Here is a 5,659-nt window from a genome sequence, read left to right as displayed (position 1 = left end):
GTCCTTGGGAGCTCATAAACTAGGTTATGATAAGTTGCAGCTGGCTGATGAGGTAACAAGTGAGCAAGATATCATGTCCTAATTAAAGGAGTTGGCTTGCTTTCCACTTGGCTACCGTAGTAAAGGGAGTTACTTGGAAAGCTGCTTGTTTTCCTACCTCATGTTTGAATAATGTTTATTAATCATCACCAATTTCTCGGTGCACTTCTCCCCTGTGCGAAACAGGGGAAGGTGTTTCTCATTCCCTTTTACTATGTGCTTGGCCACCTGGATGACTCAGGGTGAGCTGGGCTTTTTCTTCTCCTTTCATTTCAGCTGATGTGTTTACCACACTCCGGACTGGTCTGCAGAACAGCCTAGCCCTACACAGTGACTGTTTAGAAAAAAAGCTAGACTAAACTAAAGGGTACTTTTGCCTACGATTCCCAAGAGCTATTTCACTCTCACAATCTCTACTGCAAAGGCAGTTGGGAAATGCAGAGATATTGTTTGTGTACTCTTTCGGAGGGACAAGAAAACTTACTCTGAAAACATAACGGTCCTGCAAAGATTTATTTCCAAGAGAAAGACTCTAATCCAATTTCCCATTTCTTCTTGGCTCTTCTCCAGTATGTCTTCTTCAATGTAAGGGTTTATTTTGCCTTTCTTTTTATTTAGTACACTAAGGTAAAGAAGTGAGAGGAAAAAAGTTATACAAATTATTTTTTTTAACTTTTTGAATGTTTTCTTTTGTACAATAATCTTGATATATTGTTTTAAATCTTGGCACAAGTACTTGAACAGTGTCTGACTACATCCTGGAATTAAATTGGTAACCATTAACAGAGCAGGTTTATAATTATGAATTCTAAACTATGCTTAATCCAAAATTCATAGATGCCAGTGATTCACCTAGTGAAGACATAGCAGTAATAATATATGAGCAATAGAACGGAACAGAGTACATATTTTCCATGTGAGAGTACATCATTTGAATGATCCCATTTAAGATTTAAGTGGGTAGAATTTACAGATCATCCAAGAATTTTTCAGTGAAGATACATTGAAAAGGAAAGGAAATTTTCTTTTTGAAAAAAAAAAAAAAAAAAAGTGTCTTGATTTGATTAAGCCATGAATTATTTGCTAATAGTGAGTTATCAGACCAGTTATATGCATCCGAGGCATTTTCAAGTTTTCAGATTTGTCTTTTTTGAGTGCTTTAAAAATCTTGTCTCTTGCTGAAGGGCATGCATGCAATTAAGGAGACTATCATCATCTCATGCTATTGTTACAAACTCTGTGTTCCAGACTACTTTCAAATTGACCTATTTTATTCTTCAACCCAAATCCTTAGGAAAGGGCAAAGTAATTGGCATTTCTGGTAATGTAAAGTATCAAACTTATCTGAATATAAGAGCATGAGAAACTCTGAAAGAAAAGTGCTCCTTGTGTTAGAACAATGAAGTACTGCAGGTAATTTCTACTTTGGTGCAACTACACTAGGAGAGAGTATTCCCTGGGACAGCTAGAAGCAAAAAGCAACTAATAGATTGTTAATAGATTGTTATACTTAGAAACTATCAACTGCAAGTCAGGTGCATAACCAGTAAAGACATGTTATGCCATGCTTCTCCTGGATTGAGATGTACTGCTCTCCATAGTTAGAAGTATGTAACCCCTCCTCCGTTAGTTATCTCTGATAAACTAGCAGAGGGCAAAACTACATTCAAAGTCTTCAGAAATAGTTCCATCTAAGGCAGCATTATAGCAATCTACCCTGAAGATGGCCAAAGCAAGAATTTTGGTGAGTATTCAGTATGGTCAACCATAGATATCACCAAGAACAACTTTATTTCCACCTTGTATCTAAGCATTCAATAAGGACAGACCTTGCAGCAAAACTTGTAAAGCACGAACACTGAGCAAGTTTATTTAGCAGAAAGAGATGAGAAAATTTGCTTACTTCCCTGCATCCTACCCTTAGCTTAGTCTCACTCTTATGTTAACCCTTTTCTCAGGTAGCCCCAAGTTCATTCCAGCTCTGCTGACTGGAAGAAAAGAAGGCATATAAGTAAATGCTGCCTCTGTAGCTCTTCAAAATATTGGAACATGGAATAGAAATAGTGAAAAGGCTAAAGGTGAGGACACTCCACACACAAATTTCACACTAGGCAATCCTTGGCCTCATTCTATCTTCCCACTCTCCACGTGGAAATAAAGGGCTTGTCACTGCAGAACAACTGAGAGGCCGTGGGGTCTCCTCATGGAGACCTTCAGAAGCTGCCTGGCCATGGTGCTGGGCACCCTGCTCTGGGTGGCCCTGCTGGGGCAGGGGACTGGGGCAGGGGGTCTCCAGAGGGCCCGGCCAGCCTCAGCCATGCTGGGATTCTGTGCTTTTGTGAAATGAAACCTCCCACCTCATATCCTCCCAATTAGATTTTTGTCTTCTTGGACTAATTGCTGTAGGTTTAATTCTTGCTGTACCTTCAGGCTCTAGCATCACACCTACTCATTAAAAAGAGCAGTCATCTTAAAAAGATATTCTGCAGATGTAAAGACTGTGACTCAGTGAACTCTCAATTAGCTCAGTATTCCTATCTTTCAAATGATTTGGCGGTGCTGTAAGGAACTGCTGCTTTAAGCCCTTGATCAAACACGTTAGAAATATTCAGATACCTCAGTATTGTTTATTTTGTCCTTCCTGGTTTATTCCATGAAGAGCTGTCATAACACCACCCCGTACTGTATTCACCTGAAAGATTTAACATACTGCATGATAAACCAGGAATGGAAAAAAAAAAAAAAAAAAAAAAAAAAAAAAAAAAAAGGAAAAGTCAAACTGGGAAGCCTTTTCTCATAATGGTGAGCAGCTGCAGTAACTGGGATGATTCATGTGAGTCAGCCACTGATCAGTTGTGCCAGTAAAAACCTCACAGTGTTGTTCAGGTCCCATGGAGACAGCTCTTGTAGAAGACTTCTAACCTCTGATGCATGAGGTACGGCATGATTTTAGAAAACTGACGTATGTGTTTCAGAGAGAATATCTGGTCATGAGTAGATGAACCTCCTTACCCAGTGTGACAAAATCCGTGTTCACAAGTACTCTTCAGCACTTGCCAGATGCTGTCAGTTCTCTCTTCAGAAAATGAAAGGGCCAAGAAGACATGTAAATCAGAGATGATAAGAGGATGTGACTATGACCCTTGGGCCTGACAGTTGATATTAGGCTGCTCCTGTGCCTTTGCTATCCTCAGTACATTGCTCTCCACAGGGCCTAATGACACATCCTCTTATTTTTCGCACTCACATACAAATTCAACTTGGCATGTAATTTACAGAGAAGTAACGTACTAGTACAAGAATGAGCTTGTACCTGAAGAAAATCAGGATTTTAAAACTAATATGTGGTGGTTTTTTTTCAGATGCTGCTGTTGAGTACTGAAGCACTTAGGAGTACAGAGCAATCTGCCAAACGTCAGTGTGTTTAAAACAGTAGCAGGACATGGACCCCCATCATATGTTTTATCATATGCTCAGACAGGTTAATGAAATTGAAACAAATCCTTATGACAAAGAAACGAATCTCCCTTACAGGAGAGAGGGAACATGCATGCAAAAACTCTGATTGAGTCTCAATTGACAGACTTTCCTCTGCTCTTACACTATTTGCATGTGTACAACCAACACTGTACATTTATTTTCTGTCCATGTATAGAATCATGCATGGTATACAGCAGCAGATAGACAAGCTGGGAGTTTCCTGGTGTTCTTCCTGTTGCAGTGGCAGTTTTTAAAGTTGAACTGTTAGGTTCATGAATCTAAACTACTTGAATGCTGACAGGCAAGACAGGTAGTTGGGAATATACAAGGATCTGTTTCCTCCTTAAATGTGATGGCTACAGAAAAGCTTCATTTCTCATTCTTAGAACTATGTTTGTCTTCATGTTGCAGTACCTGGGGTAAAATACATTACATCAAATGCACCTGAATTCTTGTTCTGTTTGGCAAGAAAAGATGGGGCCAACAGACTGATGTAAGGATGCTGCACCACCCTTGGGGATTCTCAGTAGAATAAGGGAAAATACCTTGTCTGCTTTCCCTTTGCTAAGCTTTACTTGGTTTTACAAAAGTAATCAACATTTCTGTCATATGGCCTACCTAAAAGTTTAGGACGTGCTACTAACAGCAGCTAATATTCTTATAACTCAAGAAATAATAACTGTTGGTTTATTAGAGATTAATATTCTAAATTCCTACTGAAGTCTCTTTTGTTCACTTCACACATTGGCCATGGCCAACAGTATCATCATGGAATATATAAATATATAGAAACATAGAGACTTATTCTGAGAAATGGAGTCCATTTGTCCTGCAAAGTCTAAGGCAACATTGGAAATCCTGGATTTCATTTTCAGCCCTGCAGCAAAGTGATCTGGAGGTTGTGTTCTTCCTGAACATCTCCTCACTTCTTTCCATCCCATTTAATATGTCCTTGTAATTCCTTAGAAAAAAAAAAAATGACCCTAAACCTAAAAGCACGTTGTTCCATTTTGAAATGCATCAACATAATGATACTACTGTGGTTCCACTGTCCTGTGCTCCTCATTGTCTGAGTGCTAGGAGATCTCATTTGTGGGCCAGTAAACCCACTTAGGCAGATATGATGCATGCAAATCCCTTTAGTATAGTACATTCTTTTTTTCCCTGATTTTTTTTTCTACTTTTTTAATCTGCTTTACAAAGAAAGTCAGTGTATGTTATGTATGACATTTTTTCTATATTCCACTGCTTTTATAGAAAGAGACAAAACTGGAACTTCAACAGAACTTGACTACATTTGCATTTTAAAACAAACTTTGGATTTAACTTCCTGAGTTTCCTTTTTTCCTTTTGTGCACCATACGTGTTAAGCATGCTGGCCTCCCATCATACAGTTACAATGCTGTGTCTCCGAACAAACCAGCTATGGTCTATGAATTTTAAACATATCTTTCCCGATTACTCAGAGGTACAGTTCTGCTTATATGTCTGCCAGCTGAAACAGAAAATTAAGTATTTAGCTCAGTAACTGTTATATCCTCAAATGAAATTTCTCTGCAAAACTAAACAGAGGTGTGAGGATCCACTTCACAGAACACCAGACCTGGAGCATCTCAGGGAAAGAGGAGCTGCTGTGCTTCATTTTCCAAGCACAGAGCTCAGGTGATGAGGACAGTACCAGACCCATCTCCCTAGGGCCAGGGCTGGAGGCTGAACTGTGCCCTTCACTGTGGCTCCTGTAACTTGGAGGCACTTGAGGTGTCTGTGGGCCTGGCTGACTGAGGTCCACCAGTGTGTTGAATGTGCTCGTGTTTGAAGAAGTGAGACTTGGTGGAAATATGCACTATTCAAAACCAATCTGAGGACAAGACTAGTCCCTCTGGGGCCCAAGGTGTCCAGAATGCCAAGGTGCTGTCTCTGAGACAACAGACTAGCCCCTCATCAAGTCTTTCTAATTCACTACATACCTCAATTATTTTTGTTCCGTAAAGCAGAGAGACATTTTGCAAGTGGTAAAAGAGAACAACTTCTCCTTGTGCTGCAAAATCTTTCATCTCTAGGAAAAAGTGAACAGACAATCTATTTTATGACAGGGAAACAGGAACCATCATGGCTCAGATGTGGACAAATCCACCGTGCT

At 39.7% G+C, this 5,659-nt stretch overlaps 1 long non-coding RNA gene across 2 annotated transcripts; it reads left to right on the top strand.

Moving 5' to 3' along the window:
• The first annotated feature begins 480 nt into the window (after window positions 1–480).
• LOC311431422 lies at window positions 481–4,323 on the top strand. Of its 2 annotated transcripts, XR_014689416.1 has the most exons (3): window positions 513–624; window positions 1,998–2,117; window positions 3,402–4,323. It is a non-coding gene; the product is annotated as an uncharacterized lncRNA (long non-coding RNA). The 2 variants fall into 2 exon arrangements; XR_014689415.1 differs by lacking the exon at window positions 1,998–2,117 and having other exon boundaries at window positions 481–624.
• Window positions 4,324–5,659: the final 1,336 nt, after the last annotated feature.

The sequence above is a fragment of the Aythya ferina genome (genome assembly GCF_964211825.1).
Source record: "Aythya ferina genome assembly, chromosome: 2".
Taxonomy (NCBI): Eukaryota; Metazoa; Chordata; class Aves; order Anseriformes; family Anatidae; genus Aythya; species Aythya ferina.
This window is presented reverse-complemented; position numbering and strand designations above follow the sequence as displayed.